Source organism: Sinohyriopsis cumingii, chromosome 6 (genome assembly GCF_028554795.1).
Source record: "Sinohyriopsis cumingii isolate HCF-2022 chromosome 6, ASM2855479v2, whole genome shotgun sequence".
In the NCBI taxonomy this organism is placed as follows: Eukaryota; Metazoa; Mollusca; class Bivalvia; order Unionida; family Unionidae; genus Sinohyriopsis; species Sinohyriopsis cumingii.
In genome coordinates this window covers 54,334,798-54,362,763 of record NC_142966.1, presented here as the reverse complement: position 1 = coordinate 54,362,763, position 27,966 = coordinate 54,334,798, and the positions used below count along the sequence as shown (strand labels likewise).

General features: G+C 34.9%; 1 protein-coding gene across 8 annotated transcripts in view; it reads left to right on the top strand.

Moving 5' to 3' along the window:
* The window catches only part of LOC149796957 (teneurin-m-like), a 432,723-nt gene that overhangs the window by 144,305 nt on the left and 260,452 nt on the right, over window positions 1-27,966 (top strand). For all 8 annotated transcript variants that reach the window (XM_089961631.1, XM_089961633.1, XM_089961632.1 and 5 more), the window contains one exon: window positions 23,763-23,802. The gene's annotated coding sequence lies outside the window, so the exon portion shown is untranslated. The remainder of the gene's footprint in view (window positions 1-23,762; window positions 23,803-27,966) is intronic.

Genomic DNA, 27,966 nt, shown 5'->3' with positions numbered 1-27,966 from the left:
TTTATTCATGACTTTGAGAATGGGAAACACTTTCTGGCCAGGGGCACTCTTTTTATGAAATTCGTTGCGATATACAAATTCATATACTTAAAAAACAGTTTCTCTTCATGTATCATACCTTTATTCCCTCTCACTTTCATCCAGTTTATTAAATCTGTTGAATGTTATGAGATTCAGTTCTGAAAATATTTACTACTGAAACCCTGTATAGTACAGGCTACATAGGTATGTTACATGAAATTACTAACCATTTTTGGGTATGTGAGAAAGCTTGCCAGTAGCTTCTCGAGGGTCGGTGGTTCTTTCCGGGGATTTCCCCGGTTCTTCCTCCACATTAATACTGGCCGCCATGTATAGCCTATCGTGTGCTGAAAAATGGCGTTAAACCCTACAACAACAACAACAACTAACCATTTTGAAAGGAATGAAGGGGAAGTAACCTGTGATAAGAACTTTTGAGACTCACAGGTTTTGGGTTGTGCAGAGCTCTTTCCCTTGCTAAAAATAATTTAAAACAGATATTTAACAAAAATATTATCATGCAAAATGAAGAAATTCCTCATAAAATAAGCAATAAAATAACAAAATAATACACATTAGGAATTAAATTGAATGAATGTAATTTGTAATTTCAGACCAAACAAAAATATACAATAGAAATATAGCACTAAGTTAGAATAATTATGGATACAAGTTAAACAAGTTCTTGAAACGTGATTTCATATAGAGTAAAGAAAAGACAGAGTTTTTAATTCAACTAGATCAATAAACACCACAAAATATAAATACTACCATAACATTATTGTTGTCAGTTTCAGCAATATATGGTACATGTATATACATGCTTATAATTGCAGTACAGCCAAAGATCCAAATCTGTCATTGCATAATGTGTGGGCAGGTCAGTGTCTTTGCAGTTTGTTTGGAGTAATTAGTAGAGCAAACAAAATTAGACCTTGATCTGCCAGTGCAATATGTAATCAGGGTCTTTGTTGTTTGCAGTTAGACTCGACTTGTGAGTAAAATGGTAGACGTACATCAGTTTAAGCAAAGTTTAGTTATGAATTTACTCTTTTGTCTCTTGCTTTTTCATAATTATCATTTCATCATGCCAGGGCAGCCCCCACCTCTTCTCTGGGATTATAACACTTCCTTTTGAACATGTCACCTCATTTTGCTCCCTTTCCTCGAAGCATGATGGCATTTCATTTTCATCTTGTTCCTTCCTTCAAAATTTGGTTAACTGGAATAGGAAATTTTGTTTCATTGTTCATAATTTTTCCAATAAACTGAACATAACTTGCTCATTGATGATATTACTTTTTGATTCCTGTTCTACATTGAGCAGGTGCTGCATTGGTTCATCAGTTAGCATGCTGATAAAGAAAAAATGTGGGTTCAGATTCTACTATTAGTTTGGCTAACACGGCGTTTCATTGGGCATGGTTCTTTATTCTAATAACCTTGGCAGTAAAATATGTAATTGTATTGCAGTGCTATAAAACAAGAAACATTTCCTTGGAAATTTTGGGTTAAATACAATTAAATCAAGAAAGTAAGCACCTAAACACAAATCTTAAAAGTGGAATAATTTTAAGTTGGAACTGGTGGAAGCATCGAAGGAACATCAGTAAAAAAATATATTTTGTGACCATGAAATGTTATGTCATGATCATGGCCAGAAGTTTTTTAAAACTGATGTCCCTTCCAGGCATCTGTACATTTCCCACCATTTGATTTTCCTTTTCTAACTGTTTGCCTAATACTACAATCTAAGTCAATTACTTTATGGTAAAATTTGTGATTTAGATCAAACTAAACAAGACAAGTGCTTGAGGGGATTTCTCAGCTTTGTGCCATTTAATAAATTGAGTAAATTCCCATCAGTGGAGGGAGTAGAGACAGCTATTGCAGTGATACTGGTGATACTGTTTGGAACTTAATCAAATTACACATCCTGCACTCAAGGTTTTCTGTAATCAATGATGGGGAGTAAAACTGATTTAGAAGGGCGTGGTGAGAGAAGGTCAAGCAGTACAGTAATTTTTAGGTGGTGAACTTTACATAAGTTTTGTCAAATGTACATCTGCTTTATAAGTGTATTACCTCATTGCTGTACTCAATCCACATGGAGAGGTTAGATGGCAATGCAGACCATTCAGCCATTCAAGCTCCCTGTAAAAATATTACTTATAATTGGGAATACCAGCCAGTTAAACAGATGAATGCCTTACAAGATTTCTTGCTGGATTTCAATCATTTAAATTCACAGATAAAATTAATTTTATAAAAAAAAGACGGGTTTTTATATGTTAACCATTGGGGGAAGCATGCTAAGAAGGAGTCGCACTTAAATAACATGGGAGTTTATTTCAACAGGGTGCGAGGATGGTGGGGTTGATGAGAATAATTGAGCAACAAAGTTTATAAATTAAACACTCTGTAACTTCAGTATTCACACAACCTAAGTATTCACAGACCCTCCCATATCTTTGTACCCCAAACCAATTTGTAAAAAAAGTATCAAGGATATAAAATAATGCACAAAACGTAATCATTTCATTAATTAATTTATGTTTTCCAACCTGATTGTCACCAGGGGGACACAAACACTGTCAACGTGTTGGTATCTGGAACCAAATATTTATACTGGTATTGTTACATTTTCCATGGGATTTTTCTTCATTGTTTCATGATACAATCTTACAGAAGCCTGCCAGACCAGAGCCATATTGTAAGTTCCTTGACAAACTGTAAAATCTTCCAGATTATTTGCGTAATTTTTTCAATGATTTGTTCAGCCTATAACAAAGTTCTCTCTCTCTCTTTCTCTCTCTCTCTCTCTCTCTCCCTCTCTCTCCCTCTCTCTCTCTCTCTCTCTCTTTCTCTGTCTCTCTCTCTGTCTCTGTCTCTCTCTCTCTCTCTCTCTCTCTCATACACACACACACACACACACCTCCACCAATTTCAGATGGTGAAATTGGCAAACTGATTGCCTAATACTGATGTACATATATATCTGCCCCCTCTCTCTAAGTCACTGTGCAGGGAGAGATTGAATTACCTAGACATTGTTTCTCAGCTTGAATTAAAATGGCCTGCTTCTCAATGACTAGTGATCAATTGGTTGCACATCCAGTGTGTTTGGTATCTTCGCTGTTCCATGTTGGTACTTTATTTATTTAAACCAACTTCATATTTGAATCTAAGGCATCTCTCTCAATTGTTTTATTTATAGGAATGAAAATAGAACCTCTTCTAAAGAAGCAAATTAAACATTTCCAAGAGAGTGCTTTGTTCAGGACAATAGTTTATTGCAGACACAGCAAAGAATTAACTCCCACTGTCAATGCATAGCCTTTTATAGTCTGGCTTGGCTCCATTGCAAATGTTAAATTGTGTACTGGTATATGGTATAAATAAATTATATACAATTTACATTGTGTCTTTGATAAATGACTGGTATATATATTTCATTAAAAGCAAGATTTGTATGCCCCATTGCCTTTGGAATGAGAAATTTATACAGCTGATGGAATAATAATAATAATAATAATAATAATAATAATAATAATTGTTTTCAGTGGGTACAAGTTATTTAGTTCAGTATTAGCTGATCTCACACAAGACCCCTAGGGCACGCAATAGTCTTAACACATTTTCCACATTTATAAAAAAAGAAGGTATTGTGTACAGGTTAATGATACACAAGTGTTTTAGTTCAGATTATTATAATATAAATGTATGTATGCCATTGTATCATCTTTGTTGTTGTTGTTGTTTTTGTAGGGTTTAAGGCCATTTTCCAGCACACGATAGGCTATGCATGGCAGCCAGTATTAATGGTGGAAGTAAACCCTGGTAAGAACCACCGACCCACTACTGGCAAGCTTTCTCACATACCCAAATTAGCTGATTCTGAGACTCGAACCCATGTAGACAGTGGTGAGATGGCAGTGATCTGTAACAGAGAGCACTTTAGACCACTCGGGGGCCCCTTGTATCATCTTTGTAATGGATTAATAGATAAATTTAATAAAGGAGAAACTGCTGGAATATTTGCAGAGTTATTATATATTACTTCCCACATAGAACACGACAAGATTTTCACCTTACTTTAGTTGCTCATGTGGTAGTAGGCAGGGCGGACAAGAGGGAGATCACTCAGAGATATATCCCTGGCGCCATAAGGGGGCCTGGGCCGAACATCACTTTTTAATTTTATAAAAGAAATTTTTTGTTTCAACAAGAACTAATAGAGGCCCAGGTGTTTCTTACCCCAGGGCCCATGATTGCTCTCTATGGCCTTGGTTCCAGTCTCTAGATCCTCTTGATGTAAACTACATTTTCAGTGCATTAGTTCTTGGTAGTTTTCATGCTGATCTTAAAAAAGTACATACAGGTGTAGTAGATACCATTAAGATAAACTTAATTCTTTAATTATGAAAGGATTTATAAACCAAATATATACATGATATAAAGTTCTTTGTCAAAAGGAAACCAGTTTAAAAACCTAAACATGGCTGCGGACAGTGCCAGTAGACTGATTGCACACTACTGAAGTTTGATTCATTAGTTTGTTTGAATGAGTCAAGTTTATGTTTGATGTCCCTAGTAGCATTGCTGTGGTGTTTTGGGTATTTATCCATTGACCTGACCCCATTTATCAGCAGGGTTCAGATTATAATGCAGAAGTTGTTGGATTGTGTTTCAGTCTTGATGTAGTGTGATGATTGTTGATTCATCTGTAGATATAATTAGTTTCATTATTCATAGTATGCAAATTAATGTACATGAGAAATAAGATAGGACCAGGGACTGAGCCCTGAGGCGCACCATATTTATTGCACCAGGACTAGGTCTGAGTACTGTTTGGTTGGACCTGGTGAGTTCTGTTACTTAGATAAGGCTGTATCCAGGAAATTGTTCTTCAGTGAATTTGTAATAAAAGAGTTTTTTAATAAGCATGTTATGGCCCTTCTTGAGAAATTGATCCTATTATGTTGCCTTATCAGTGTCTTCAAGCCATTTATCTGTTAACTTGTCATTGCCCACATCTATGTCTTCAAGCCATTTATTTGTTAAATTGTCATTGCCCACATCTATGTCTTCAAGCCATTTATCTGTTAACTTGTCATTGTAATGTAACATGAATGGTTTGATTGAAGGCCTGGTTAGTGTTGGTGTAGGAGGTCATTTGTATGTAAGTACTGATTTTTGTTTTGCTACATGTTTCATCAATAATGTTGGAAATAGGGGTAACACCAAAATGGGTCTGTAATTGTCTGGAAGATCTTTTTGTTACCTTTTTGCTGTGGTGTTATTCTTACCTGTTTTAAAGTGTAACAAAATTTATTATGTTGTAGGCTTAAGTTTTGATTGTGTACTGTTGACTCTTGTATTAAGTTCCCCATTCAGTTTTAAGTATTTGCTGGACCTGTACCATCTAGCTCTGTGCCTTTTTATGTATTAATTTTTTTATGAAAAAATATTTCATTGTATCTTAATTGGTACTTTTTTGTTATTTCTTGATTATTTGACACAGTTATTCACATATTCTTTTAATTCTGTATTGTTTGTTCTCAATCATGTATTTTGGTTGATTAGTTGTTTAGCTATGTCTTGGGTATCAAAGAGGATTTTATTCCCAGTCTTCATTGAATCACTTGGGAAACATGGAATTTATTTGAAATATATTTCATTAATGTATTTTGAAAGAGGTCTAGTGTCTTTAGTTTTGGTTTATGGCTTCTGTGAAACAGCAGTAATGAGGATACCCAATTCAAAATACATGATAAAGAGGCTAACACAATGACCCAGGATCATTAGGCGTGGGTGGGAGTACAAAATCATTTTTATCATGTTATGGGCAGGTATGGAACTTTGGAACATGTTATATCTTGTCTGTTAAATATGAAATCAAAAGAATTTCTGAAGTTGATTAAATGTGAGAGTTGCCTTTTACTACTTTAATAGTCTGATGTCATCAAAATGTTGGACATGTTTGATTACAAACCAGACCTGAAAATAAGGCCCAATACCCAGTGATCCAGGACCAAGGCATGCTGGTTAGTGGCATGTCCTAAGTTAATATGGCAGGTAGTGAGTGATATCGTACCTGTATTTATCTATTTTGTTACACTTGCTCACAAGTATAGTCAAACTGCAAACAACAAAGATCATGATTTGCCATAGCATATAATGCATCTGCAGATCAGGGTCTTTGTTCTTTTGATAACTCTTATCATACTGCACAGAACCAGATATGTTGGCATATTACACAGTAGCAGATTTGGGTCTATGTGTTTTGAAGTTGGATTTTTTTTATTTATATGCAAGTGAATACGGTAGTATATTATCCATTTCAGACACTAACCAATGAATTTGTTGTTTTTACTGCAAAAAATCAGGACCTTAACTGACCACTGCCATATTTCAACACCGTCATTTAGGACCTTAACTGACCACTGCCATATTTCAGCACAGCAGTAGGATTATTTTAGATGTGGAAAAAAACACTTAAAGATAACCCGGTAGCTTCATAAGTTCTCGCAGCATAATTAGAGTAGACTGGATACTTATTACTTTACTATAAAACATGTTGAAATTGTCAATTTCAAAACTGGACTGCATTTATTCAAAGTTGATACATTGTTAGAACTATGAAAGTGTATGCCAGACATTTTTAGATTAGGGATACATTTGATGATTCTAGGCTACAAATTGTCACCAGTTGACTGGAAAAACTGGCTGGTCAGCATTGGAAATTCCCTTGCCCATGACCTGAGACCACATCTATTTTCAGCACCTGTGAGCAAGATCTGCCCATTAATGAGGTAATCTTGAAGCTGATAGTCTAAGCTGGTTTCCACTCTTGAGACATAGTTCTAATTATATCTTGCTTTTAATAAGCTTACAGTATCATTCTTGTAGACTGGTTCTCTAATAAGTGAGATCAGCACATATTAATGCGATGTCTTGCATTTTATTTGCTGAATTTGTCATGTCTCAAGATCTTTGGGATTATAAATCTCATCCCATTACTATAAAACTTGGTAAATGAATTTTATCATCAAGATCTTGGATGACTTCAGTTAGGAGCAAGATAAAAATTATGCCTTAATCGTTAGAAATAATTGGTATTATGATACATGTGTAGTGCAGTTGGTGAAATGTACATGATTTAAGGGTTGGGAGACAGTTTACATAGCTTGTTTTATTTACATTTAAATACAGAAGCCCATTATGTGAAATGGTCAGCTGTTATGTAATCCATGTGAGTGACATTCTGACCTCCTTATTATTATTATTATTATTATTATTATTATGCACATTTTGACAAAATGAAACATTTTGGTGATATTTCTAAAGTGGATTTATGTGTGCAGTCTTATTCTGTGACTGCAGAATTCATATAATTTCTCCACTTATAAGAAACAGCTATAAGTTTAATTAATATTGGAATGAGCAGTCAGTAAGAAATTCATCCCAGTATCAATATTTAAATAAAATTAGCTGCTGCAATGATAAAAGTAGTGGGAATAAGGACAATTGTCATAAATTATCCATTCTGATTGTGCTCAGATTAGTTTCTAACTAACATTTTATCCATTTCCATTGAAGAATGCCATCCTCAATTATAATGGAGGCTTTGAGATGAGTAGGACAAATGAATAAATTGAATGTGAATATGCTTCATGTGTGCTGAATTGCATCACACATGAAAGATAGATTGTTAACAACTTATCAAAAAGAAAATATATGAATGATGTGCAGTAATGTCGTAAATAATTTAAGTTTAAGTCTTGATCGGTTAATATCTTCCTGTGTTTTGTCAATATCTATCTCAAAGTAATCTGTTAAATTTGCTGAGTTGCAGCTGTTGTGGTGGAGAATAGAGAGCCATTCTGATGTATACTTAGTAACCAAAGGGAGCAGGATGCTGTTCACTGACCCGAACTTGGATTGATTTTGTCTTGGAAAATTTAAACAGATTCATCTTTAAATCCCAATCAAATGAAATTTGATTGTTTTCCTGTAAAATTCAAATTAATATTGCCCATTGGAATTTCCTGCTGTAAAATATCTAAATTGGAAAGGAAAGGCTTTCTGGGATGAATTAAAGAAGCAAAACAAGTTATTTTATAAAAATGATTAGAAGTAGACAGATTGAGTATTTGATGAGAATGAAGGAATTGCTTTTATTTCTTGCTATTCACTGTCCTATCATAATTGCTTTAAAAAAAATTGGTTATTTTCTTGAGAATTTATTGCATGACAGTTTTAAAATTTAGACTGAACTAGTTTGCTAGAGACCTTGTGTATTAAGTATGCTTGCTGTGCAGAATGACATCCCATTCATTATCACTGTTAGTGAATGTATCGGTGAACATTTTCATTACTTGAGATGACACTCATTGTTATTTCATCCATGTACATGTATTCAATTCAAAATCTGTGATATGGAAGGCCATGCACCAGTGCCATGTGTGCATTTGGACAAAAATATGCTGCTCTGCAAATATGTGCAGATTTTTACCTATGTCCATTTGGGCATGGCAGGTTTGTGGGCACTGTATCCTTGCTAATGTGAGTGGCTTTCCTAATGGCTGTGGAGTTTGTTTTCCAAGAGATCTTGGGTTTCAGTGCAAGCTTTGTAGTTTATTGTCCATGTCTAAGGAGTGGAGCTACTCCTGGTGTGATAAGCTCAGCCAAGTAGGTTTCTTGTGTTTCAAATCTAGACTCAATCATTCATGGGTGAGCACTTGCAGTATTGAAACAATTGATGTCAGAAAGCCCACTTTTCACAAAGCACAGCCTAATGAATAGCTACAGAGAAAGAGCATACCATTCAATTAATGTAAGTGGGATCTTGTTAGGGTTTATTATTGATATAAAATAGATAAAAGCAGGTATTAGAAGTGCCTGCATGCATGACTTACATCTAGCTACCAGTCAATGCCAAGAATTTTCAACCTATCTGAAAAAGTCCATTTTAATTAACCTTTCTGTTTACCAAGGAGATATATGGAAGATTGAAGTCTGCCCTTGTCCAATTTCACAATTGGTGTTTTAGCAACATTTTTGTTTTAGACAACAAATACATGATCCATCTGTTGATAATCACAAGCTCAGTTTAAACTTGCCTGACCCAAAGACGTGTCCACAATTGCTACTTTCAGAACCTTCTTAAAAACATCTTTAGTTAATTTCATCCAAACTTGGCACAGAGCATCCTGGCATGAAGACCTTTTACTGCAAATGATTTTAGTTTGCAGTAAAGTATCGCCACTCTTAATAATAAAAGAGAGAAAACAACTATCAATGACTCTTTTCCAAAACCACTGAACAGGATTTGGTCAAATTTAGGTAGATCTTTTAAATTTGCATTTTAAAAAAATGATTTGGCCTGGAATCTAGCTGCCATGACTAAAATTAAAAGAAAAGAAAATCTTGAAATGACTTTTCAAAACTGTAGAAAACTATTTTTTCAAATTTGACTGAAGCCTATGGGCATGAAGACTTTAAAAAATGTGTACAAATTGATGCCAGTCATTCAACTTTGTGTACCCCAAGTTTGGTTTACTATCATACTTTAAGGAATGCCAGACTGTTTTCCCACACTACTGCTTGACATGGCCATGATCGCACCAGCTTAATACGCAAGAACAACGTGCTGACTGGAATACTACCTTCTCATTGGCCAACTGAAAATGTTATAAATAAATGCACAATATTTGACCAAATTTGACAGAAGGTATCCTAGCTTGAATGTCTTCCAGATTTATATGCAGTGTCATTTCACCTAAAAATATGCTGCTATTACTGAAGTTGAAAAATATTTAAACAACTTGTAAGAAAAGCTGATAAGAATTTGACCAACTTTGACACAAAGTTTCCTGGTGTAGGGACCTCACAGTATTGGACCAGTGATGTTAAATTGTAATCCGATATGGATAAGAATATTTAAAATAAATAGAGAAACCTTGTAACAATTTTTTTCATGACATGCAATCAACAGCATTGGTTAAAACATCATATTACAATATTAGCAAAGATTTCCTGATCAACTGATCATACATTTGGCTATTAGGCAAATATCAGGTGAGTGATCTCAGCCCATTTTGGCCTCTTGTTCATTTAATTGTTTCCAGTAAATCTAATGCATGTGTGGATTTTAAACTTGTTTTATAATGATAACTTATAAATGGTCTTTTCTCGCAGAAAGTTGTGAGATTTTTTCACAAATTCATTGTAGCACTGAACAGAAGCTGTTGTTTAAATAAGGACGTTTAAAATGGATTGGGCAAGTGCTGTTGTCTTAAAAGTTTTTGACTTTCCAAAGCATTGTCTTAGTACTCCAACATAAAGCTAATCTGGACCTTGTATTAGGACTAAATGAAGCCTTGATCCTTGAAAATAAATAATCTAACCCAAATTGTATGTTAGTTTTACCAGAGTTACACAAGTGTCCCCCCCATTTGCATAGTTCATTTGGGAATTAGAAATTCCAAAGGCACACAAGTGAGGAACATCAGAAGACCATGAGGTATCTCTGGAAGTTGGGCACTTTAATGCAGAAAACAGATGGAAGTGTGCTCCATATGAACTTGACACATGCTTGTTCTGTTTTTGACAGTTTTTTTATGTCTCCAAGAAATATAGGAATGTTAAGGATAATCTGCACCTTTTATAACTAAGTGTATGATGCCCTGAAACCTCAAAGATAAATAATTTGCCCAAGCAGTATGTTAGAGTTGATGGGTCAGGCTTTCTTTTGTTCAGTGGGTCCGTTATACGTTGCCATTTTGCCAATGTAGCTTAGACAAGATAGGGCAAGTGACTAAACAAGGGGTTTAGGGCTATTAAGGGACCTTAACAAGGGACATAAAAAGGATAGGGTCATTGAGGTACCTTAACAAGGGGCTTAGACAAGATAGGGCAAGTGACTAAACAAGGGGTTTAGGGCTATTAAGGGACCTTAACAAGGGACATAAAAAGGATAGGGTCATTGAGGGACCTTAACAAGGGGCTTAGACAAGATAGGGCCATTTAGTGACGTTAACAAGGAGCTTGGTAAGAATTGGGTCATTAACAAGGGGCTTAGAAAGGTTAGGTCCATTAAGGGAACTTTACAAGTTATTTTTCACTTTTTACAGATGACAAGATGAAAGTTTGGCAACATCAGGGGTTTTCAGAACGTTTTTCCATTTCTGACTGGATCTGTTAGGTAAATGACATTCTTGGATCTCCAGAAAGCTATAAAATTTCTGATAAGCTTTATGTTAAGCTGTCTTTGTAGCTGTCTCAGGGTAGCTGTAGCTGTCTGGTACTTATCAAGCACAGCATGATCATCAGTGGTAATAAATAATAACTCATATTTGTCTCAAGGAAACATTTGTTAAACATTTAGTTTTCTTTATTACATGTCACTTAAGTTGTTTAACAGGCATCTTGAAAGATAGCTTTCGATAGACTAGTCTTTATTTTCTAAAAGTGTTTGATTCAGGTGCATCAAAAGCAGGCTTGATGATAGTAACTTCTAAAAAAGCTACCATATACAGCCCAGACAGAATGGACTTTGTTTATTGATGTTCTGCAGTTTGCTCATCCAATATGCTTTAAAATAATCTTTTTGATGACACATGTACAGATAAAGGGGGAATAAAGTGACAGATGCATCTTAAGTATTTCTTCCGTGAAAAGATTATTGGGCAAGTCCAATAAATGTATCAAACAGCGAGGGTGGGTGTGCTTATTATCAAAGATTTTACTTTCTCCATCGTATCTGTATCATCTGTTGCCTGTCATTCATCCATTAGCACAAGTTTGTTTTTACCACTCCTTCTAAACTTCTTGGATATGGGGTGGGTAGAATATGACCTGGTTTTATTAGCTAATTTACATCATAGGGTGTGGCTTTAAAAATAACTTATTTGGTCCACACCTTGGTGAAAATTGCCCATGCATATTCTAAGAGGATTGCTTTAAAATTTGACACATTCATCTCAAGGTTTAGTTGGTCTTAAACGAAAATGGTTCTACTCAGAGATATCCACTATGAATGTCTTGTTATTGCTACTCCTCCCAAACAGATAGTCATTCTGACAATGGGGTTTTCAGTAAAATACTTGATATGATGTCTCGCTGGTGCTAATTGAAAATGGTACTGTCCAGAAATTCGTATTACAATCATGATCATCTTGAAAGTCTTGTTAACACTATTAAGTTTTTGAGAGGGAAGACTTGGTGTGATGCTAAAGAAGAATTGTGTTGATCGGACATTCAGTATGTCTTCCTCAGCAGCCTGTAGTGGCGATTCCTTCTACATGTAAAGTTAATTGACATTGGCTTTTCACCAGAAGACTCCTTGTGGTATCTTGTTGGTCTTAAATGAAAAGGATTTTTCACAAGAAGGCTTGTAATGATGTCTAGTTGGCCTTAAATGAAAAGAATGCTGATATGGCATCCAATATAGCCACCTTGAAAATTTTGTTACTGCTACCACTCCTGAATGCAGTCATATCATTGTCAGGTTTTGACCAAAATACGTGGTATGATCTCTAGTTGGTCCTAATTGAAAATGGTGCCAATCTTATAACCATTACGGCTAATATGTCTCATATCTTGAAAATCCTGAATGGATTGTAATATTGACATGGAGTTTCAGCAGGAGACTTCCTATGTTGTCTGGTCAGTCCTAAATAAAAGTGGTGTCAATCTTACGTCCAATATGACTGCCACAGTCCCAACTGAAAATCTTTTTATAAATATCAGACATACAGTATTTGTAAAACTTGGCAGCTGAAAACGTGAAATGGTGTAACCTTGGATTCTTCGAAGTTCCTGCCATGTTAGTCCAGCTGGATGGGTCCATAGTGGTACTGCATTATATCTGGAATACCATTATTAGGAAGTGCATTATAATGAGGGAAGCTATACATGTGGGGACAATAAAATTATGGAGAGGTTTGGAGACATGGACAGTCTTTAAATTATTAAGTTTTGTTGTAGCACCCAGATAATCAACTCAAGTACTACATCAACATCTTACATGCATTTCAAGCTTCCAACATACCTATACCAGTGCATGTCTGTTATAGTTTGTGAATTTATTTCACTTGTTCTTGTAAGTGATAGATTAGTGTTTGCCATTTTCACACCAAGATAATTTGCTGTTTTTCATTACTAAGAAATTTAAAGTTGTGATGCATAGCTCTTCCTGTGGGCAAAAACTTTGCAAGAAAGCCCATTAAACCAGGTTTTTGCTTGAACACTGCAGAAGCTAATTGACAATTAGGATTGTTGGTTGGATAGGATCTGATCCTAAAAAACAGCTGTAATGACAACCTTAATATTTTTAACTCTATTGCGAGTGCTTTTTTATGTGCAGTACCAGTCATTTGAAGTAACTGCTAGAAATGGTGTGTTTGTGTTGAATTATGATTGAGGCTGACTTGTTAACTGATTATTACAGTTATTATAACTAATTACTGTTCTGAAATTGCTATAAATGCTGACACATGTAATTATTATGTTTGCCTCCCTGGAGGAGTATTTTATATTTTTATTTGCCACTTGTGTCATTTACACCAGGTTTGTCAAAATTGTATAGGAGTTTGGGAAATTGAGCTTGAAGCATCTTGTGCTGTTGCCCAAGTGTTTGAAGATGTTCTCACCATAAATCTGTGATATGCAGTTGATTAATTGTAGCTTCGTGGAGTAGAGACTTGGGTGTTGACCCAAAATACTAAGTTGGTACTTTCTAACTTTAACTATTATACAAAATTATTGTATGTTTTTAAAATAAAGTTTGTTCCTGGAAAGAGAATGTTGGGAACCAGAATCCCATATAATACTATTCATATACTCTCCAACTTTCTGGACACCATATTTATACATTTGCGATAATTTTCAAGAGTACAAACAATTTCTTTTTGCCAAAGGTTGGGGGGACATATTTGAACATACACTAAGGATTACTTTACCAATACTTGAAAATAAGTGATTGAATAGATGACCATTAGCTCTAGAACCGCTTTGAATACCCAAACAGATGACCATTAACTCTAGAACTGCTTTGAATACCCAATGACCATTAGGTTTAGAACTCTTTGAATACTCAAATAGATGACCGTTAGCTCTAGAACTGCTTTGAATACCCATATGACCATTAGGTCTAGAACTCTTTGAATACCCAAATAGATGACCGTTAGCTCTAGAACTGCTTTGAATACCCAAACGGATGACCATTTGCTCTAGAACTACTTTTAATACCCAAATAGATGACCATTAGCTCTAGAACTCTTTGAATACCCAAACAGATGACCATTTAGAACTACTTTCAATACCCAAACAGGTGACCATTAGCTCTAGAACTCTTTGAATACCCAAACAGATGACCATTAGGTCTAGAACTACTTTGAATACCCAAACAGGTGACCATTAGCTCTAGAACTGCTTTGAATACCCAAAGAGATGACCATTAGCTCTAGAACTGCTTTGAATATCCAGATGACCATTAGGTCTAGAACTACTTTTAATACCCAAACAGATGACCATGAGCTCTAGAACTGCTTTGAATACCCAAATAGATGACCATTAGGTCTAGAACTACTTTTAATACCCAAATAGATGACCATTAGCTCTAGAACTCTTTGAATACCCAGACAGATGACCATTAGCTCTAAATTGTATGTGTGTGTGATTTGAATTCTTAACATATCTTTTTAACAATTTTGCAGTCATATTGCTACAGTGTCTGCAGTGTGGCAGTTTATGGTCATGTCTAGCACTGGTGCATCATGACACAGACGTGTAGCATAATGTCCCAGCCAGTCACATTATCCTGAAACCAGGCCAACCAGTCATAATACTAACCTCTTAATGCTGAGTGCCTGCAAGGCAGCTGTTTGTACTATTTGTATAAGTCTTTGGTATGACTCAGCCAAGGCTCGGACCCACAACCTCCTGCCATCAACCTTAGAACTGCTTGAATACCCAAGCAGATGACCATTAGCTCTAGAACCACTTTAGTTACCTGAATAGGTGACTGTCAGCCATATAACTGCTTTGGTTACTGAAATAGAGTACCCTCATCCCTAGAACAGTACCCAAATTATAGTCCAGGTTTCTCTGGTTGGTCCTCACATGTTAAAAATTTCCTTTTCTAAAAAGCTTCCTACTGGTTGCATGGGCCTAAGATGTTAGATAACCGAAATCGGCAGGTTTTGATTTCAGAGAGTGATCACCACTCTGTCACTTTATTTAAACAGTGTCTTGTCCTGAAGTTGTATGTTAAGAGGGCCAAAATAATTGTTCTTTCAATACATTTAGAATAAACCTATAGATTTCCTATGCAGAGGCCATTAAGTTTATGGACTGAGGCACATCAGGTCTGTTTTTCATTGCCATTGTATGTACAAAGCACGGCTGTCTTACTTGAAAAAGATACTCTGTTGGAAATGCATGTCTAACTAAACTAGAACACATTTGTTGTAATCCCAAGTTCCTCTGGCTACCCAGCTTTATTTTTATCATTATGCAGACAGAGAAGGCCAGGGAGCCAGCAGGTAATACAGTAACCAAATCTGAAGATTTTAATTTCTCCAGGGAATCATTCTATTCTTATCTCTCAGTCACCTTATATAAACAGTATTTAGAAAACTATTATGCAGTGAAGGCCAACATTTTACTTTCAATACATACTACATTGAGAATGAATCCATACTTTATTTCCGATGTAGAAGCCATGTAATTTTCAGAACAGAGGCCTAATTTTGTTTCCCACTTTTTGACTGAGTGAACACATGCACTAAAGGGGGATGTCACTCGTACTTAAAAATATAATGGTTGGCAATGCATTTCTAAGACAGCATGACCTTTGCAGTTGTAAATGACTTTCAAATAAGTGTATAGGGCTGTAATCTTTTTCCTCATTTCTTTTTGTAATCATGAAACATCACTAGTTATTTTATTAAAGGCTCCTATCTCCAGTTACCCAAGTTGATGTTGTTGTAGTTGTTTTGGGGGTTTAAAGCCATTTCTTAGGACAAGATAGGTTAAACATGGCAGCCAGTAAAACTAGTGGAGGAAGAACCTGGATAAACTCTGGTCAGAACTACTGACCCATGGGTAGCTACTGGTAAGCTTTCTTATATATTGGCATTGGCTGAGCCTGAGACTTGAACCCGCAAGGATATTAGGAGAGATGGTGGTGATCAGGAAAGGCATGTGCTATTGCACTCAACCACCTGGGCCACCCCATGTACCTAAGTAAATTTATCACTTCTAAGTTGGTGATAGGATCATTAAACTATTATTTAGGGTAACATGTTTGGCTATTTAATTTGAGACTGGGTCTGTAAATACAGATTTTTATTTTCGTTTAGAAAATAAAGTTTTATGACACATGCTAATTGTTTGGCCTAGAACTGAAGGTTTTAAAGCAGAAAACTGACTTAGTATCACAAGAAATAATCTAGGTATTTCAGAGTACCTTGGTAGTATCAAACATTTTTTTAAAATGGTGATTTTTTTCAGGCACTTCAGGTTGGTAGTATGGTTTGAAAATACATGTATAGCTAGATTTTGAACAAGGTTAATAATAATGGCCAGCAAAAGTAGTAATAGTTTATTTACATCTTGTGTTTTTGAAAACTGACGAACACAAACTTGGTGCAAGACACTTTAACAACTGTCACAGTGTGGATATATTTTTGTGGAAATTTTTCACAGAATTGTGAAACATCTTTCTTTATATGCAGCTTCTTGCTTCTTATGCCATAACTTTACATGTTCATCGAGGATTCTTGTCAATAAAATGTCTTGAACCTGCTATTTTTTAAATTGTCATACATCTGGTATGACTGCCACAATGACATTGAGGATTCTTGTCAATAAAATGTCTTGAACCTGCTATTTTTTTAATTGTCATACATCCGGTATGACTGCCACAATGACATTGAGGATTCTTGTCAATAAAATGTCTTGAACATGCTATTTTCTTAATTGTCATACATCCGGTATGACTGCCATAATGACATTGAGGATTCTTGTCAATAAAATGTCTTGAACCTGCTATTTTATTTAATTATCATACATCTGGTATGACTGCCACAATGACATTGAGGATTCTTGTCAATAAAATGTCTTGAACCTGCTATTTTATTTAATTGTCATACATCCGGTATGACTGCCACAATGACATTGAGGATTCTTGTCAATAAAATGTCTTGAACCTGCTATTTTTTTAATTGTCATACATTTGGTATGACTGCCATAATGACATTGATGATTCGTGTCAATAAAACCTTGAACCTGCTATTTTTTTAATTGTCATACATCCGGTATGACTGCCATAATGACATTGATGATTCTTGTCAATAAAATGTCTTGAACATGTTATTTTCTTAATTGTCATACATCCGGTATGACTGCCATAATGACATTGATGATTCTTGTCAATAAAATGTCTTGAACATGCTATTTTCTTAATTGTCATACATCTTGTATGACTGCCATAATGACATTGAGGATTCTTGTCAATAAAATGTCTTGAACCTGCTATTTTATTTAATTATCATACATCCGGTATGACTGCCACAATGACATTGAGGATTCTTGTCAATAAAATGTCTTGAACCTGCTATTTTTTTAATTGTCATACATCTGGTATGACTGCCATAACGACATTGATGATTCGTGTCAATAAAACCTTGAACCTGCTGTTTTTTTAATTGTCATACATCCGGTATGACTGCCATAATGACATTGAGGATTCTTGTCAATAAAATGTCTTGAACATGTTATTTTCTTAATTGTCATACATCCGGTATGACTGCCATAATGACATTGATGATTCTTGTCAATAAAATGTCTTGAACATGCTATTTTCTTAATTGTCATACATCCGGTATGACTGCCATAATGACATTGAGGATTCTTGTCAACAAAATATCTTGAACCTGCTATTTTATTTAATTATCATACATCCGGTATGACTGCCACAATGACATTGAGGATTCTTGTCAATAAAATGTCTTGAACCTGCTATTTTTTTAATTGTCATACATCCGGTATGACTGCCACAATGACATTGAGGATTCTTGTCAATAAAATGTCTTGAACCTGCTATTTTATTTAATTTTCATACATCCGGTATGACTGCCACAATGACATTGATGATTCTTGTCAATAAAATGTCTTGAACCTGCTATTTTTTTAATTGTCATACATCCGGTATGACTGCCACAATGACATTGAGGATTCTTGTCAATAAAATGTCTTGAACCTGCTATTATTTTTAATTGTCATACATCCGGTATGACTGCCACAATGACATTGAGGATTCTTGTTAATAAAATGTCTTGAACCTGCTATTTTTTTAATTGTCATATCTGGTATGACTGCCACAATGACATTGATGATTCTTGTCAATAAAATGTTTTGAACCTGTTATTTTTTTAATTGTCATATCTGGTATGACTGCCACAATGACATTGAGGATTCTTGTCAATAAAATGTCTTGAACCAGTTATTTTTTTACTTGTCATATCTGGTATGACTGCCATAATGACATTGAGGATTCTTGTCAATAAAATGTCTTGAACCTGTTATTTTTTTAATTGTCATACATCCGGTATGACTGCCACAATAACATTGAGGATTCTTGTCAATAAAATATCTTGAACCTGCTATTTTTTTAATTGTCATACATCTGGTATGACTGCCACAATGACATTGATGATTCTTGTGAATAAAATGTCTTGAACCTGCTATTTTTTTAATTGTCTTACATTCGGTATGACTGCCACAATGACATTGAGGATTCTTGTCAATAAAATATCTTGAACCTGTTATTTTTTTAATAGTCATACATCCAGTATGGCTGCCACCATGACATTGAGGTGTCTTGTCAATAAAATGTCTTGAACATGCTATTTTCGTAATTGTCATATATCCGGTATGACTGCCACAATGACATTGAGGATTCTTGTCAATAAAATGTCTTGAACATGCAATTTTTTTAATTGTCATACATCTTGTATGACTGCCATAATGACATTGATGATTCTTGTCAATAAAATGTCTTGAACCTGCTATTTTTTTAATTGTCATATCTGGTATGACTGCCACAATGACATTGATGATTCTTGTCAATAAAATGTCTTGAACCAGTTATTTTTTTACTTGTCATATCTGGTATGACTGCCATAATGACATTGAGGATTCTTGTCAATAAAATGTCTTGAACCTGTTATTTTTTTAATTGTCATACATCCGATATGACTGCCACAATAACATTGAGGATTCTTGTCAATAAAATATCTTGAACCTGCTATTTTTTTAATTGTCATACATCTGGTATGACTGCCACAATGACATTGAGGATTCTTATGAATAAAATGTCTTGAACCTGCAATTTTTTAATTGTCATACATTCAGTATGGCTGCCACCATGACATCGAGGTGTCTTGTCAATAAAATGTCTTGAACCTGATTTTTAAAAAAATTGTCAAATATTCTAGTATGGCTGCCACAGCAACATTGAGGATTCTTGTCAGTAAAATGTCATGAACCTGCCATTTTCTGAATGGCCAGTCATACATCCAGTATGGCCGCTACAATAACATTTAGAATTCTTGTCATTAAAATATTAAAATATACTGGACCTGCCATTTTATGAGTGGCCAGTCATACATTCAGTATGGTTGTCACAGTGACATTGAAGATTCTTGTCAGTATAATGTCTTGAACCTGCCACGTTTCTGAACTGCCAGATCACCAAAATACTTTGAATTTCTTCCTTATGCTGTATATGTAACATGCAAGCATTAAGATGACCTGGTCATATTAATTAGCAACCAACATTACTAGTATGGACAGGGATTTTGTGGGGGTGGGGGTGGTAGGTAGGTAGGTAGGTAGGTCACTTTGAGACAAAGCCAGTGGTTTCAAACTCATGAGTTTAACTTGATGGGTTATGTTTAATCCCTGACTCGTACAATATATATATATATATATATATATATATATATATATATATATATATATATATATATATATATATATATATATATATAGACACACACACACACACATGTATATATTTCTTTTTTCTTCTTCTTCTTCATTTTCTTCTTCTTATTATTATTATTATTAAAGAATTAGTTGACTTGGGAATCAGTATTATTTTCTAAATCCTTTTTTTCTCTCAAGATGATGTCCGAAGTAGATCCATAAAGCTTTTACCGCTATAAAATGTCAGGTTCTGTATGGTTATGTAAATGACTAAGTAGACCTTGTCTGGCATCCACCACTGTCTACCATACATACTAATATTGAAGTTAGATAGTTAGGTGCAACTGCGAAGAATATACCGTATTTACTCGCTTATAAAACAAATCCAACTGCAAAGTTCACAGACCGAGATGTGCTGTCATATAATGCGCTGGCGGATTTTGTGTCTGTGCACGTTGTTAGGAGTAAAAGTAGAATAAATAGGAGTGACCCTGATCTGCAGGTGCATTATGCTACATCAAATCAGGATCATTGTTGTTGGCAGTTTGACTACTTATAAGCAAGCTACTGTGGTAAATGTTGATGAGCCATAAACATAATGCTCTGGCAGATAGTGCAGTTTGTTCTACTGAATAGTTCTAACAAACTGCAAAGACCTCAATGTGGGTCCATGCCATTTGCAATTGGATCCAACTTGCATGCTAGTATATTATACAGTATATTGCCTCCACCATTCATTAGAATGGGGCATGGTTTTTTGAGTGTAGGAGGGATTTAAGAAGGAAATAGGTAGGGTAGGGCTTGAAGATACAGTGTGCGAAATTAATGTGATTCTAGCAGTTGCTCATCTTAGAACATGCCCTGTATGTATGGTAAATTAAACCGTCTCCCAATTGTATGACATTGCTTTGAATGGTCATATGTAAAATGAAAAAATTGTTGTGCATGTAGCACAGATTCTGTGATTTGAAAATAGTTTAGGCAACAAAATTAGTTACAAGTTGCAAACTGGTTGGTACAAGCTTATGTAATAATTTTCATTTTTAATTTTAATATTGGTTATGTCTCATTCTTGGCAGTGCACCCAGTGTGTAAAAGATTTGGCTGCTGTTTATACATCATGTTCTTCCTTTTTGGGGTCATAATAGTGCACTTTGGTGCTTTGTTTCTCTCTGGGGCACATTCAATGTCTGCAAGAAATGCTAGATATGAAAACAATTTTTCTTGTCATTGCATTTATATTTTCCTGGGAAAAGTTGATATCTGCAAATTTGTAATCCTACACATGCACATAGATAATCATGTATAGTATTTCTAGGATGGGCATTGTGCATAAGATAGTTGAAGAAGTACTGCCTAAACTTGAGTGCAATGCATTTTGTATCAATTTTGCATTCCATGTATTCACTAATTGACAATTAGTTTAATTACTCTAATTAGAGAAATGTATCTGTTGGTGGAGTTAAACAGCTGAGCCTGTCATTAATCAAATATATGCTGAAACAGACATGTTTTTAAATTGATTACACATAGGTGGAATCTGCCACTCACAAAAAAGGAAGATTTTCTTTTTGGTTTTTTTTCATGTGTGATGATATCATTATTTATTATTTATACCATTTGTGTTTTGCCACTGTAACAACAATTAATTGTTACCATGGAAAGTTTTATGATAGTCTTTCATTGCACACATATGTTGGTAATTATGTCAAAATAACAATAAATTATTTTTTCATAGATTTTTGGCAATGCATATAATACTGTGATGCTGCCAGTATATATGTCTGTCCATATGTGTTTGTTAATAGTACTTTTATGCCCACTAATATACGTTCCACAGCATCTACCTTCATAAAACATCACATGTTCTTCTTGAGGAAGTAAAGAAGCTTGGTGATCTAAAAATCAAAGGTCATGGTCAGTGAATGAAAGAAGAAAATTAGTTTTTGCATAATAGCTTTTTTTGTTTAGTTTTTGCATGGTAACTTTTGTTTAGACCATTTACCTTGACCAAGTTTCTAGAGGACTTGCAGTTAAGGTAGGAAAAAGACCTATTGATTTTGTGGTAAAAGTGTCAAGGTGAATTTGGCTTAATGAAGATAGGTTTTTCAGAACAACTTTTGTTTTAGAGCAAGTTCCTTGTGGATGGGTCGCTAGTGGAGTAATACAGAAACCCATAGTTTCAGGATTCGTAGTCAGAGGTCACATTCATTTTAAATATATAAGAAAATATTGGTGTCAGCAAATTTGAGTTGGCTTCAGCACTGCATACCTTGACCAAATCAACCTTACTGACTATATGCAGGGTGGGCAGATATTGTGTTTTTCATGGTCCTTTTGTTTTCACTGATTTGGAAGGTTCTTTTGAATAGCATACAGTAGAGCTCCATTCATCTGAGCCACAAATATCCAAATTGTCCTCCGACCTGACATGAACCCCTTTTCCATGACTTTTTTGCAGTAAGGTCAGTAGGATCTGAACATCCAAATTATACATGTCTGGACTGGGTTTATGTCTGGAAGCCTCATGACTGAAAAGGGTGTAAATTCAAATCATAACAACAAATCAGCCTGGATCATCTTCGATAACATTTCTATGGGCAGGCAAGTCACTTAACTCCTGGCCTTAATAACCCTCATGTGTTGACGTGCCATAACATGTACACAACATATTTATACCACACCACCAAACCAAACCTGACACTTTGGATAAGCATACATTGACTTTTTTCACATAAGTAGTAAAATGGTTCTCTTTTATTTATTTTCCAAATGCAACATTAAATCAGGAACATTGGGAGTATAGACAAAATATTCAAACTGTTTTTTTTTATGCTTAGGAGTGGGGTCTGCACCAATCATTCTGCAATGAAGACAGACTAAAGAAAAAAGTATTTTCACAAGTGAGGTTGTCAAATTAGAACATTTAGAGAATTTGAGTTATTTCTCATTAGAATAGAAACCCATTGTGTTCATTTAGAAATTCATCAAAACTCTGAAATGAATCTTGCTCAGTAGTGATGCATTGCCCAGAGGTCGGGTTGCATTCACACTATCATGATCATACTTCTGCTTTAGTTTCAAACTCTTGTATGATTAATAAAGGAGTCCAGAAATTTTCCTTGAATAAAGGAGCTGAGAAATTGGACCAATAATAATAATGATAATAATAATAATAATAATAATAATAATAATAAAAATAATAATAATAGTGATAATAATAGTAATGGACCAGTTGCTAAATTAAATATTGATATTAGATCACATAGAACTACAGCAGTTTTGTACACTTGAATGATTTATGCAGGAATATAGAAATTTGACCTTTAATAAATAAAGGATCTCAGAAATTTGACGATTAATAATAATACTCAGTTTGCAGAATTTTGTATCTTGCTGTAAGCTCTGCAGCACTGTACCAATTTTGATATGTTTTGCTTCTAGCCTTTGGCATCCATATTGAAAGTAATTACTTCATTTAGATTATTTATAATTAGCATCACTGTTGAATTATTTGTTTTGGAGTTAATTTCAAAATGTCACATTAAATGTTACTAAAAATTTTGTTCTTTAACACAAAATTTTAGAGTTAAAACAGGTTTTACATCTTTGTATAACATGTATTCTTTTTATGGGAGTTAATTTAAAAATGTCAAGTTAACTGTTACTAAAAATTATGTTCTTTAACACAAAATTTAGACTTAAAACAGGCTTTACATCTTTGTAATATTTCTTTGCAGGTTTGAAATTTGTGGAACCATACCATTTTGAGGTTAACAGGTAAGGAAGCCATTTAGTGTTTTTATTTGACTTGCAGAACAGCTGCTTAGTCTGAATAATAAAAAAAAGAAATTAAATGCATGCTGTTGTAATTAGAACATAAAGCCATCAATTAAATATAATTGATCCAGACACCCATTCTTTCTCCATCTTGCCAATTAAATTAACTTTGAAAATACCCCTCAACTCTTTAAAAAAAAAATTAAAAAAAATAATAAAAAATCCATGACTGGGTCTGTGCAATTTGTTAGGAGTAATCAGTAGAACAAGCATCATAGATGCAGACCCTGATCTGCAGGTCCATTATGCTATGGAAGATCATTCTCTTTATTGTTTGCAGTTTGACTCAATTATAAGCAAGTACATACAGTGTACATGTGGATGCTATACTTATCCTCATGAAGACAGGGAGGTCTTTAAAGGTAGAGAAAGAAAGAGTGATTGTATATGTCTTTGCTATGCCTTATTTCAGTAAAATTACACATATGGTGTGTGAAGTAGACTTTAAAGGGATGAACCTGATTTTCTCCAGCAGGAATATAGTTAGAGTTATCAAGTGATCAAAGAAGAGAAGAAGAGAATTAATAAGAAATCTGTTTAACAGAGGATAACTGACCTCCATATGGACATCCTCTTGGTCCCTGTCCCTCTGTAAAGAATCTATAATGACCCCCTGTTGAGCCAGTCTTAAGATGTATTCAGCCTGCCATACCATGACCAGACATGGTTCATCTGTCCATATAGGTTTTGATATGATAGGAAGGCACTGTTATGGTCAGATTAGGGCATAAACCTACCCAGTTTCACTGGATCTGCTTCTTCCAGCAAGGTAAAGAATGTTTGTTCATCTGTCCATATAGGTTTTGATATGATAGGAAGGTACTGTTAGGGTCAGATTAGGGCATAAACCTACCCAGTTTCACTGGATCTGCTTCTTTCAGTCAGGTAAAGAATTTGCTTCATAAGTGAGTTTCTTTGATGTGTCAGGAAATACTGATCATTTAGGAAAGGATTTGAAACCAATGACATATTAAATTTATTTTTTTCTTAGTACTGTATCACTTTCAGTATGTGGATATAATGTTTTGTGATTGGGTTAATAGTATACATATTGATATAAATGACAGTACCATCATTAATTTCCATGTATTTCTTAGCAAACAATCTGGCATATGGTTATAGGGGTGACAGGCATACTTTACCATGGCATATGGTTAGAGGGGTGAGAGGCATGCTTTACCATGGCATATGGTTAGAGGGGTGAGAGGCATGCTTTACCATGGCCTATGGTTAGAGGGGTGAGTGGCATTCTTTACCATGGCATATGGTTAGAGGGGTGAGAGGCATACTTTACCATGGAATATGGTTAGATAGGTGAGAGTCATCTTTTACTATGGAATATGGTTAGAAGTGGGGAAAGGGATACTTTACTATGGCATATGGTTAGAGGGGTGAGAGTCATGTTTTACCATGGAATATGGTTAGAGAGGTGAGAGTCATGTATTACCATGGAATATGGTTAGAGAGGTGAGAGTCATGTTTTACCATGGAATATGGTTAGAGGGGTGAGAGGCATGCTTTATCATTGCATATGGTTAGAGAGGTGAGAGCTGTCTTTATCATGGCATATGGTTAGATGGGTGAGAGCTGTCTTTATCATGGCATATGGTTAGATGGGTGAGAGGCATGATGTATTATTGCATATGGTTAGAGGGGTGAGAGACATGTTTTACCATGGAATATGGTTAGACAGGTGAGAGGCATGCTTTGATTATTTGATCATACCTCATTGTAACTTTAAACTTGTGGTCTTGCTTGGCCACAGAAAGCAAAAACGTTGATACCGCATGAATTCTAATTGATTAAGATTATACGATATGTCACTACTGAGACAAAAAGACATTCAGAATAGTCAGCCCATCAGATGCCTTATTGCAAAGCTGCTCCATTTTTTTATACTTTCTCATCCTTTTATGATAGCATCATCATGGTAATGAAGTCCCTGTGTCATGCTGCAAATTTATGATGATGAAGTTTTGTCTGGATGCATGGTGCATTGTTGTAAAAAAATATTAAATTGAAGAATACCAAAGGGATATTTTTAAAAGATCTCATCAATAATTTTCGTTGCTAGGAGTTTTTTGTTGATGCTTTATTTTTGTGGGTTTTAATGACACTTTTAACACTATTGACTATATCATGCTGATTAAGGAAGATGTAGGCTGGCTGGGGCTGGCTTGGGGAAGTATTGAAACTGCAATCTCTTGGATTATGAGTAAGATGCCATAACAACTCAGTTTCCATGTCTCCCTTTTCATCTAGAATTTACTATATAAATGGAGGCAGTTGTTGAGGCTTTGGAAAAGTTGGAAGTTATTGTACCATTCACTATCCATTCTCGTTCACATACATGATCATTTTTAATCTTTATAGGTCTTGAGAAATTTAGACATTTTTATTTGTATTTAAACTCAGAATATAAAGCTGTAAAGCCGTATATAACCATGTGAGAGGGTCTGCACCAATTGCCAAACAAACAGTCCCCACAAAATAGTTACCACACAGTTGTAACAAATTCATGATTTGATGTAGCACATTTTAATAGCACTTTTTAAACAGGCAGATAAAACAGTATGTAAAATACAGCTGCAATGAATAACTGAACTTTTGAACTCAAATATCTTTTGTGAATATTTGAATAGAAAATTATTATTCAAATAATTTTTTACCATGGAGTTTGGCAGCATTTTATAAAAATGGCAAATTGTAAACTATGTAGTGTTGAATTAGTTTACAAGGGACCAAATTCAAACCTGCTTAATCACCTAAAATTCAAACTGTCAATCATAAAGGTACCAATAATGTCAAAATTATGAATAGTTACATTTCTGTTAACATCACCATTGCTATTTATTGTTATTCAGGTGCCCTGAACAAAAAACACGTGTCTGGTTGTACATACATGTAATAGGTGTCATTGTTTGAATCAGCATTAAGCCTTTACATATCAATAAATAAAACTGACCACATGTTGGTGCAATTCTGACTCTAAACAGATCACTTCTCAGATAATTTTATTCAAGTGAATAGGAAATCAATAGATTTTGACTATCTATACCATTTTTCCATCTTCAGGACTAAGGTGTGTTTTTGGTTGGACTGAGTTTGAAGACCAGCAGGGAAAATAGTGTGACATGCATTTGATTCCTAGTCTGAATTTCCACCCATAAAATAGCATATAAGAAGATGTCTGAGTTCCCATTCTTTTCAATGCAGACTTGTGGGTTGCTTGGTGACTGGGTTGTCAGTAAATACCAAAGTCAACTAAGAAATATGGATGGATTTAACAGCATTAATGGCATAGGATGGATTTAACAGCATTAATGGCATAGGCAAATATTCAAATTGAATCTCAGTACATCCAATGAATATTTGAATAAGAAAGTTTGGCTCTGATGGAAGATACTGTATTAACTAGCTTATTAGACGATTATAACGGCTAAGACCAATATTGGCTGGCGCATAATGCCTTGGCAGATAAGGACCTTTGTTGTTTATAGTTTGATTCTACTTATAAGTGAGAATATACAGTACATTTTGTCATGGCAGCTTACATAAAATGCTGCATATAATGAAGCAAGCTTCACACAAAAACTGGTATCATGCAGCAGCTAATGTGTATGTGTGTGATTTGGATTTTTAACATAGCTTTACAAAAAATATTGTCATATCACTATGATGTCTGCAGTGTGGCAGTTTATAGTGATGTCTTGCACTGGGGCATCATGTTGTAGACATGTAGCATGATGTCCCACCCAGTCACATTATCCTGACACCAGGCTGACCAGTCCTAACGCTAACTTCTTAATGCTGAGCACCAAGCGAGGTAGCTGTTAGTACCATTTTTGTAAGTCTTTGGTATGACTCTGCCGGGGATCGAACCCACAACCTCCCACATCTGAGGTGGACGCTCTAACCACTAGTCCACCGGAGTGGTCATGCAGCAACCAGTGTAAACTCTTTTGAAGCTTTGTTTCATGTAACATGGGATTAGAGTGGTCTGGCATTTGTCATGTTTTCTTAACATGGGATTAGACAGTTTTGCCATTGTCATGTCTCTTTAACATAATGTTAGACTGGAAGATTTTGCCAAAGGCTGTTTCA